General features: G+C 42.7%; 1 protein-coding gene across 4 annotated transcripts in view; it reads right to left on the minus strand.

Moving 5' to 3' along the window:
* The window catches only part of LOC132793488 (uncharacterized), a 95614-nt gene that overhangs the window by 36166 nt on the left and 47743 nt on the right, over positions 1–11705 (minus strand). For 3 of the 4 annotated variants that reach the window (XM_060803435.1, XM_060803433.1, XM_060803432.1), the window contains exon 4: positions 10807–10853. The exons of the other annotated variant lie outside the window; for it this stretch is intronic. The gene's annotated coding sequence lies outside the window, so the exon portion shown is untranslated. The remainder of the gene's footprint in view (positions 1–10806; positions 10854–11705) is intronic. 4 annotated transcript variants of the gene reach the window in all.

Genomic DNA, 11705 nt, shown 5'->3' on the forward strand with positions numbered 1-11705 from the left:
AAGTTATGGCTAAGCAAGCGTGAAACATTAGTGCGGCCAGTTAATTTGTAACAATTGAATTGTAACGGCTAAGAGGCAGATGTTGGCTTCTTGACTCGCAGCGACTCAGTTCGGCTCTTCGACTTCACTTGGACCATATGCGAGCGCGGTAAAAGGCAGCGCAGAGTCAGGCGCAGAATAGAAAGGTGTTAAATTGGCAAAAAAAAAACAAAAAACAAAAACAACATAAAAGCGCAAAGCGAACGCGTCGAGTGGGCGTGCAACTGAGCTAGGGGCGTGCCACACCGCAACAACAACAATAACCACAAGTGATGGAAAAAACGTTACAAAAAGGTCATTAACTTGGTTCTCTTGGCAAACGGCACAAAACGAAATCAACTTGAAATCAACTTCAACTCAAACTCATACTCCAAACTCCAAGTCGAAGTCAAATCGAATCAAATCAAATCAAACGAAAGAGCAGCTGGGGCCACCGGGTAAGTAGGCACTGTGTCGCTGTCTGCGATTATATCGATGTCCATCAATTTTTGGCCAGTGAAAGTGTCAAATTTCTGACAGCCAACTGTCACATGAGCAAACAATTGCGGGCCACAATGGGTTAAGTGCTGCCCCCAAGTGTTCACCGTTTACTTTCCATCAAAATTCGAGTGCGCTCGAATGCTATTGATTTGCCATAAATATTTTGATGTATATCAAATTCAGCTAAAGAAAGCTATATCAATTTGATTATTGTTATGTTTTTTGTGGGTGAGGGAGATAAATCAAAGATTTTATATAACAAAGTTGTATAGTTATTTATATATTTCGCATAGAATAAAATGAAATTGACATAGCTTTTAAAATATTTATAGCATAATGCTGAGTGCCAAAATCAAGCTGGGATTCTGCGCTCCTCATTTATGGCATACTTAATCCACTTTTCGAGCATTTTATGAGTCGCAGTTGTTTGATAAATTGCAATAAATAATTTGGAAACCTTTTTGGCATTATTTTAAGCCAATTGATTTGCTGATTGGTTGCGCATATTCCATTAGGCAAATTGCCAAATTCCTTTCAACTAAATCGCACCATAGATGGTGCCACGCCCTGCTGCACTGCATTCATGTGTATGTGTGTGTGTGCGCGCGTGTGTGTGTGATTTAAATTTGATTTTCTTCTTTTTATTTTGGCTTATTTATGCGCATTTTTAAGCTTGTTATTTTTTAATCTCGCGCCCTTTTTTCGTATGTGTGTGCAAAGTATGTTGCCCCATGTTGCACACCCCCCGCAATGGTTCGCAATTATTTTGGGGCTGGGGCCACAACACATGAGTGTGTGTCCCTTGTATTTGTATTGTTATGTATTTTTAATGAATATCTTTTCAACACATTGCAGGCTTCAAATTGATTTCCAGATACAAATTAATCAACTCTCGTTTCGAACTCTTCGACCCAGTTTACAATTAAAATTATGACAGGCTTTTTTCGACTTTGTTTCCGCTTTTGTGTTGTGTGTTGCGACTGCCGCTGTTGCTTTTGCTGTTGCTGCCGCTGCTGCTGTCGATGTTGTGGGTATTTTTGCCCGCAGTGGAAACTTAATTAAAAATTAATATTTAATATGCCGCACGCTGTGTTGAGGCATTTGGCCGCGCTAGCCCATTAGTTAGCCAGGCCTAAACCGAGAGAATTGGCAAGTTAATTTGCCATTGATTAATGACAAACACTTGAGTACTTATTTGGGTCACTAACCCGCTCGCCTCCCGCTTTCCTTCGGCTGCTGCTGTCAATTCAATTCTTGCCTACCAAGTGACACAACATTGCCAGCGGCTGATGCATGCCCATACTCAATGCTCCATGCTCCACGTCGAACGCTGCTCTTTAGCATATAAATCAAGGCATTGTAAATGCCTGTTTCTGGCTTGCGGCAACAGGCTTATAATAAAGACATGCCAGTCAACTAACCAAGCAACCAGCCAGCCAACTCACATGGCGACTGAGCAACGCCCGCGCCATGTCAGCGACTTGGATGTGGATGTGGATGCGATGTCTGCGAAACCAATCAGCTTCAAACTAAATCAAAAATCATAAAAGAGCAACGAACATACAGCATCAGATGCCAGTCAAAACGGAATTGCACACATGAGCTGCCACAAGGCACAAGACGTAGGATTTGGGCATATTGGATGAACTGCTGCTGTTCCCGCTGCAGTTGGGAATGATATTTTGGGGGCATCATCATAGATGCCAGAGTCTGGCTTGTCGTTTATAAATAAAATTTGCATAAATTTAATAAACCCTCTCGTTGTCAGTTTGCCCACAAAAGGCAGGCACAACTTTGCGCACTTGTTAGTTGCCAATGCTGTGGTTGCATGCAACTAGCAACTAGCAACCAGCAACAGCCTGCCAGCAGCCAGCCGCTAGCCACAGTGGCAGGCAGATTTGTGATTTACCGATTTACCGGTAAAGCGGTTTGTCACAAAACGCCGTTGTCTCACCCAAAGACCCATAAATAACCCAATGCCGCTGTCACAAATAATGATGACAATGCACCTAGTACTCAGTTGCCAGTTTTCAGTTTCCAGTTTTCAGTTAGCAGTGTCCTAGACAAGTAACCAAACATTCAAGCGGCTGCCCATCTCGATCCCTGACCATCGAGCACGTTCTCATCATTTCGCACGCATTGGCCATGACTTTGGCTTCTGTTCTCCTGGCTACTGCTTGTTAACAACATCCATACTGACTGACAATGGGCCAAAAACCATAACCAAAGAATTTCTTTTGTTTTGCGCCCCGAAATCTATAGACATTTCATTTACATTCCTGACAACTTTTGCTGCTTTGCTATCTCGCTATCTTTCCCATCTTTGGCAAACGTATTTGCTTATGCAACTGGAGCAGACATTCAGTGCCCACTGTAGCTAGCTTTTTTTGGGGTCGTACTTTGGTTTTATTTAGCATTTTTTTGTTGTCTCTGTTGTTGTTGTTCGTTGTGATTTAAGTACGAGTACTTTGAGTACGAGTGCAATGCTCTCTAAATCATCTAATGTATAAATATTTGCGCAATGCCGACGCGCCGCGACTTCCTGGTTAAGGCAAAGTGCGGCCACAAATTAATGTCAAAGTCAAATGAAAATGGCATTTGGCAAGACGCCGCCAGGCCTAGCGACAGTCGCAGTCTAAGGCGCTGTCTCGGCCACAACTGCAACATCGAGTTGCCAATAGTCCGAGTTAGAGCCAAAGTCACGCCATAAATTTTGCGCTGCGAAAAAATGACAGAAATGCGTTTATTGACCAAATGCGCAGCAGCTCATCGATTACGAGGCTGAGACGAACATGGCAACGAATCGGGGGGAGAGGAAGGTGATCAAGAGGTGCAGTTGACTGCAAGTGAGACTGCCTTGACCATTGGCTTTATTTTGCTGTTGAGGTTGTTGCTGGTTGCGTTGCCTTTTGGGAAATGCCGTTTCGGCATGCATACACACATGTCGTATACGTAATAATGTTGACTATGTTTTCCATTTGTTGTGTCTGTTTGGTGTGCGAGGCAGTTGCAATGCGGCGCATAAATAAATTAAATGAAATATCAAATATATCGCTTGCAATTTATTTTTAAACATTTCCCTCCAAATGCAAAATGTTGTCTCCAGCTACACAAACAGCCACAGAGCTGTCAGTGCTGTGCGGACTTTAGCTATTTTACGGCGAATACGGCTAAATAAAACTATTATGAAAATAAAAGAGAAGCTAGAATTAATGGTAAATTATTTAATACGTCAAGAAGACATACATAGAAATTAATAAAAATAAATAATATTTAATGAAATAGACTTTTATTCATTTACAGTTTGTGAGACTTTTAGCTAGACATCAATTTAATATATTTAATGCTACCTTGTGGCTCATTCATTTAGCTATTTTTTAGCCTAATTGCCAGCACCGATTGTAGCATATGCAAAACGTTTGTGCTACAGCAATCCTGGCTGTCTTCGTAGCACAGGCTGCCTGGCTACCTATCTGTTGTCCCTCTGCTCCGCATTCCCCTGTGCAAAAGTCGTTTTTGTGGCTGCCTAATCCCCCGTTGGTTGTCTGTCTAGCATACTAGCTGCTTGTCTAACTGGCTCTGCTCTTTAGCGAATATTTTTGGGCTGCTCGAGCGCTAAATGTGTGTTACTTCCGAGCGTTGGCAAAAGTCGTGAGATGCCCCTGTCTCCTCTCCCCGTCCCGCCGTTCACATCCTGCCACATTCTGCCCTGTCTCTGTCTCTTTTCCTCTCTCGCTCTGTGTGAGCGCTGTTGATGGCCTGGCAACATGTGACAGGTAACAAGGCAGGCAGCCAGCCCGCTGCCGACTCTAATGCATGATTTATAGTAAAATATTTATTTTACTGTTAAGTATATGCCGTGGCCAGACACGAGTTAGCTGAGGCATCTGCCATCTCTGCAATGGGTTTTGGGGGAGAATGACTTTGGTTGGGTGGGTGCCACATACGGAACGGGACAGGTTGCAAGTCCAACTTCTGCTGCTGCTGCGGTTGCTGCTGTTGCTGTCACTGCTGCTTATTGTTGTGCGCCTTATCAGTGTGTATGCAAAAGGCTAACTGTTGTTTTTTTCTGTTAACGAACTGTTAGTAGTTGGCTGCTTGTTAGTTGACTTTGCATTGGCTTTGCTTCTCGGTTTTTTGGCTAATGTCACTCATACGACGCGTTGTGCAGTGCCAGATAAAATATTTATGTCAAATGCGGTTCGTATAAATCAAATGCTATCAGCTGATGACCCCGTTCCTTCGAAGTACTTCGAAGCTGGCAAGCAGCAGCAGCGGTTTTATGGCTTTTCAATAAGCGTGTCAAGCATAAATCATCCAACAGAACACAACTACAGCAGCAGCAGCAGCAGCACAACTTATCTCAATCTAGTGTCGAGTTGCTGCCGCTGCTACACTACACAACGACACAACTACAGTGGGTAGCACAAGTCTTTCACTCGCACCAAATTAAGCCAAGCGCTCTTCACAAAAATTATGACAAGCTGCCAAGCATCGAGAGTGAGAGAGAGCTACAAAGCTCCACGCCAAACAATTCTGATAAGCATCGCCATCGATTTTGCATGACTGAGTCTCTTTTACACTCCTCCTCCTCCTTCTGCTCCACGTCCTCCTCCTCCACTCTTTTGCGACGTTTAAAAGCTTTTCGTTGGCTTAAACAAAAGTGTCATAAATCTTGCAGGTCGACACAAAAGAACTTGACACAGTGAAATAAATACGCAGCACCCCACGATAGTAGGGCCAAGATACACAAAAGGCAGACAGAGAGCAAGCCAGCAAACCAGCAAGCCAGTCAGGCAGCTAGTCAGCTCGAGCAAAAGGATACTAATGCACGTAATACGTTCCACTTGAATTGATAACAAAGGAGCTTGGCAATGTGGCCGCATAAAGCGCTCATGTGGGCCAGGGCACGCCCTGTCCCCAGGGGCCAAAGCCAAAGCCAGTGACTTAAACAGCCCACGCTATAGTTGTGGCCATGATATCTCAGCCTCAGCCTCAGCCTGAGCCTAAGACTGAGACTGGCCCTGGGCCTGAACTGAACTGAACCGAACTGAACTCTACTTGCGTTGAATGCACAAGATTCAGAGCAAGTGCGTCGGTTTGGCTTTGCACTCTATTAGCCAGACAAAGCCAAAGAGCCAAAAGTCTTTTGTCACCACACAGTACCACACGCACACACACAGGACTGCGAGCGCACAGTGTGCATCGAGTGTGATGAATCACTTGAATAAAATTGCACGAAAAGGCTTGTCATTAATACCATTCGTAGACAAGTTAAACTGCAACTAATTAATCTTAATTTTCATCACGAAAAAAAGTTAGACAATTTCCAGGTTCGTCTCTTCTGATAAATTCGTTTGCACATTGACAACGACATGGGATTTCCTGCCGTAATAAAAGATACTGAAATTACGTGTTGAACGAAAATACAAAAAGAAAATGCCAAAATTGTGGCGGCCTAAAATTTGTTTTTGGCCGCATACGCAAAAGGCGCGACTGGCCAAATGAAAATGAAAAGAAGATTAATGACAAACGACAAATTGCGTTCAATGTCGCATTAATTGAGGCAATGAGCGCATGAATAAATGCATGAATTTATACAACAACACCAACAATGCTAGCAACAATAAAAACAATGACAAGTCAAATGAATTCTACCAAAAGCTGAGCATTAAAGCCAAAAAAAAAGAAAAAACCAAATGCGCTGCGAAGGTCGCTTACAAGATTTTTGTGATTCGTCGATGATCAACTGGAGGATGGCAGATGATAAAACTGATGACTGTTAAGCCCCAGATTCCTCAGAATAATATAATAAGAATATCTCACAAAAGTTGCGTAATATCTGCGATAAACAAAATGCAACGCAAACAAAAGAAATATTTATGACAACAACAGCAAAAAAGATTAAACGGTGAGTTGCGCAATGCAAACAAACATTTAGCATAAATTGCAAATGATAAGTTGAAGATTAATCAAGGAAAAAAAAAACAAAAATATAAAATAATGCTTTGCAGTTGCTGACAATTTATGACTGCAAATATTTGATAATGATCACAGATTTGTCTGAATGATTTTAATAATATTTTGCGGTCAACTCACGAGCAAAACCACTTCATGATAAAAATAAAAGAAACTTTGTTAAAAACAATTAACACAAAGAATAAACCGATGATGCAAGCGAAAATAATAGTGGAATTGAATTAAACATAAAGAATTTAATGAGAGAAAAGTTAAAAATAAACAATCAAGAAAGCTTCAGTTGAGTGTGTTCTTCCCATGATCAGTAAAAGCAAAACTATACAGTATTATCATGCAAATACACCAAATTAATATACCAAAAAATACTGAAATATACTAAATACTGAAATATACCCTCACAACTTCGCAGTAAAAACAAAATATTTAAGTGTGATCATTTAAATATCCCAAATAAATACACTAAGAAACTAAAATATACTGAAATTTTTAGTTAGTATAATGCTCTTTTACGCTATGGGTCCGGGTATAAACAGTAATAAAAATCGCGAATAGTGTAAAGCTGTTATAATTTCAAGCAATTCGTTGTGATAATGAATAAAACAATACGATATGGTTCTCAATGGGTTAAGGTCGCCTTTGGATATGGATTTGGTTCCAGGCAGATCTGTAAAGTTATAGCCGCGCCCCAGAATGTGGCGCGTGTTACGGTCAACGACTGCAGTCACTTGGCTAATTTGGCATTCGATTAGCGGAGCATAGCACCACCCAAAAACCAAAGCGTAGCCACCGCACACCACACAACACTCACAGATACATTGACTGTGTGTCTATTAGGCGCTTTTATGAGCAAATTACGGGAGCGGCGCGCCAAATGGCGATGCTGTAACGAACTGTCCGCCGCGGCAAGTTAGCTGCAAAATATGAGCAAACCACCAGCTAATTGCACCACAACATCAATGGTTCGCTCAGCAGCCCACGTAGCCTGCGGCTGGCTGCGGTTTTTCTATTTTTTGCTGACTGTTCGTTCGATTTTCTTTCCTTCTTATTTTATGTGTAATATGCAACAAATCAACGCTGCAAATTGTAACATAAAATATTTACATTGCACTCGTTTGCCACCACCAGCGTCGCCCAACCACCGCTGCACCACCCTGTATTTTGTTTATTGCATTTAATTTGCGCATTGTTTGCGCGCGGCTTTAGATAATTGCGAGCATCAATTGCAGCAGGCGGTGTGTGGGCGGGGCCCAGTCAGAGGCAAAACAGCAGATCGCCCACACACAGTGGCAATCAAATTGCCAGGCGCTGACATAGTGGGCGGTCAACCCAGGATGAGTGGGCGTGCCGGGTCACTGCACACACACACATACGAAGAGAAAAATCAAGTAAGTATAGAAAAAAGCAAATGAAAAGCCACAGACATTTGCCTGCTTTCATTAAGTTTTCAAATGCCAAGTGCTGTGTATAATCAACGTCCAGCTGTCCAGAAACTTAGCTGTCCAACTGTCTCTCTGTCTGTCTGTCGGTCTGTCTGACTGTTTGTTTGTTTGCATTTCACGCTTGAGCCTATGGCCCCGTGTGTGATTAATCTCCCACACGGCGGGCAAAGTCGCGGCTCCAATGGAGCTCAGATCTGTGTGCTGCTGTCAGACAGTCGAATGGATGGACAGACAGATGGACAGAAAACATAATGTACACATAGAACAAATGATTTCCCACTGTTATTGATGATGTGTTGATTAGGTTCTGAAACACAACAACAACAACAACCACGAATGGCAAGAACAAATTGCGGCCATGTGAATTTCAAGTCGATTGAGTCTCGAGAGTTTGAGGGCGCGCTGCGTTTCCATTATGAATTTCACTTTGAACTCGTGCCGCACACAAACACACGCACACACACGCACACCCATGCGACGCCCTGCTGGCTTTTGGGGTTCTCTGTTGCACATGTGTTATCGCTGTTGTTGTTATTGTTGCCGTTGCTGGTCAAATCCGCAACACAATAATAATAAAACAAAAATTGGGTCATGTTTGCTCAAAATATTTTGTTGCAAATTGCAAGAATCATGCAACGCAGCGTGTGCCTAATGAATTGCCAACTATGTCTGCGATTGTGTATTTCAGCGCTCTTTTGTTTCGAATTACGCAGCCAACAACTAATAGCCAGACAATGTTGCACGCGCTTTGTGCCACAAAGTGCCGCAGTTACGCAAAATGCAACGCAATTCATTAGAAGTTTTCTGCAGCTGCCACCGCCTGTCAATTCCAATTTATATGCCACATAAATTGGTCAAAATAAATTTCCAGCAGGGGCTAGACAACCGCATGAGTATGCAACGAGGGTTGTCTAATAGGTATACTTATATTTATTTAACTAATTTTATATATTGTTTAAGTATAAATTTGCTAGCAACATAACTACTAATATGTCCGCTTGAATGAGCTACAATTTGCATGCAAATGTTTTCTGACATTTCCTTAAAATTAATCACATCATTTGTTGCATGCCTCGTTGCATGATTGTGTCAACCCCTCAATCAGTAAATTATCTCTGAGGGCATTCACCGCTTATTAGCTTATTACATTAAAATATGATCGTCATTTCATGCCAGAATTCCTGCACAAATTATTATGTACGGGCCGAAAGCAAGAAGTTGGAATTGCGGTGGCCACGCCCACACTTACTGGTCAGCCTGTCTGTCATTCCGTCAGACAGATAGTTTGGCTAATGGTCTAACCAATTGTCGCAATTTAGTGAGCCCAACACACATACAGTTTTATATTGTGGTATCTCGCATACACACACACATGTGGAGCAGGTGGGGCAGACACACAGGTAAGTACATAAATGGCCAACACCTAAGGCCAATCACATGCACACCAAACTAACGGTACACCCGAACTGCCAATGGAGGAGGAGGCGAGCAAAAGGGAAGAGTAGAGAAGTTAAAGAAGAAGTAAGCTAAAATAAAAAGTGGGGAAAAAACAGCTATAAAGTTTACTGCTACAATTGGCAAATTGAAAATTGTGCGCTGGTGGCAGCAACGTCGTCGACCACAAAAGAGCAACCATGATCGGGCTCAGACTGTGGCTAAGAGTCAGACAGACGCGCGCGGGCCTTGGCATCGCCCCAAAGCCAAGTGCGAGCGCTTGATGCGTTCGTCTGCCAGATAAGCTCAACAGTTGCCGCCGCCGGCGGTTGATGATGATGACGACAAAGATGATGGCAACGGGGACGAAGAGAGGAGAGACGATGACGTTGCAGCCGCAGCAGACGAAGATGCATTTGTGCAGAGACGTTGCAGCCGCATAGACGTTTCAATTTCAAAAACCATTTGGCTAAGGCAGACATTTTAATGAAGCGCTGCAAGTGACGGGTCTGAGACTTATAGCCTGAGACTTGTAACGGTGCCAGGCGCAAGCCAGGCCAAGATCAAGCTGGGGCTAGACGTCCACGCACAGACGCAACAAACTGCAACAACAACAACTGCAACAGCGACTGTAACAGCAACTGCGACTCGTCACAGTCATAGAATGATAAGGTCGCAGAAACGAATGACTTAAGCAACGAACTTGCATTCAGCCGTAAGGCTGAAGTGTCCAATTCAATGCCAAAATCTTAACTGTTGCCAAGCACAGTTAGTTCTTAAGTGCTCGGCTCAGCGTCATGTGATCTCTTCAAAACATGCTGGCTATGAATGTGCGTCACTCACCTCTAGACTCCCCTCCTCTTTCTCCTCTCTCTCTCTCTCTCCTGAGCTTTGCCTTTATAATTTGTTTAATTAAAGAGCCCACAATTTGTGGCAAAGTATGTACACGCAAGTAGCCACAATTGCTTATTCTTTTTCGGCATTGTTGTCACTTTCAACTTTCGCTTGGCTTTTGCTCTCGTTTCACCCAACAAAAATAAAATCATCATCTCTGTATGTTCTGCTTCGTGTGCTCCAAACTTGACCCCAATTTTTCGTAGAAGCAGCAGCTGCCGCTCAAAAAACTCTCAAATAACTTCAGACTTGTGCCTCAAATACTACTATATTGTAATTAAAATGGTGCCCTCATCACTTGATTGCCATAATAATGCTGAAAGGCCTGAGTCTCAGTCTGAGTCTGAGTCTGAAGCTGTTTAGGCGTTAATTTTGGGTTCTACTTGTTGTGGGCCAGTGGCAAATTATACGTTGCGAGTTGTGTGAGTGCACTTTCTCCCCGTTTTGCCGTTTGATTGAAAAGTGAATTGTATTCAACGTGGGAGTGGGCGTGGGCGTTTATTTAATTGCTCTTTAATGCCGCAAATCTATTGGTGCTTACCTTTGATGGCGTCTACTTTGCGGCTATTCGATCCGACTCACATCACACTGAAAGCAGAGAGAGAAAAATAAATGCCAATTAGTTTATGAAAACAATTGAACTCGACAATTCTAAATAGAAATCATTTCGAAATTCTGCCTGATTCGTGCTCATTCCATTAGCCACAAAGTTGAATAAAGTAACAGCCATCTTTCCCCCACTCTCTCTCTTCATGCTCGAGTTGGTGCACGTGCTGCAACTCGCATTGTTTGCAGCTGCAGTTCTAAAAGCTATTTTTCGGCCACGTTTCTGTTTCGGTTATTTATTGGTCAGCATGCAAATGGCCAAACGATTGACTGCAATTGTTTCTGTTGGGCCTGGCAAAAGTGAAAACGCAGCCCACTTTTGCTTTCCTTCAACTTTCAATTGGTGACTTAATTTCTTTGGCAACAAAAGTGCTGCAATAAAAGCTAATGAAATCGAACAACAACAACAACAGCAACAATAGTAACGAGAGCAATACAACGGCGGCTTATTGTCCACCGGGCACAACTTTGGAGCGTTGTAGAGGCAACGACAACAAGCAGCTTGCCCAAGAAATTATCAAGTGCAGTGCGCTTTGGCACTTTTACTTTCATTGTTTGTAGCGATCTTAGCCATTGTTGCCAACGGGCTTATTGTATACCAAGTTTCTGTTGCTGCTGTTGTTGTTGGTGTTGCTAGACGCTAACGAACATTTTATGGGCCCGAAATTTTCACCAAGCACATTTTATGTCGATTTTCCTTTTAGCAGCAGCTAATGAGTAAAACGCTTTTGGCAACAACAGCAACAACAACAATTACAGAGGCCCAAAAATTACAAAACAATTTGTCTTAAACGCTTAAACTTCGATTTGTATGGGAAAATGTTGCTGCATCTT

The sequence above is a fragment of the Drosophila nasuta genome, chromosome 3 (assembly GCF_023558535.2).
Source record: "Drosophila nasuta strain 15112-1781.00 chromosome 3, ASM2355853v1, whole genome shotgun sequence".
NCBI lineage: Eukaryota > Metazoa > Arthropoda > Insecta > Diptera > Drosophilidae > Drosophila > Drosophila nasuta.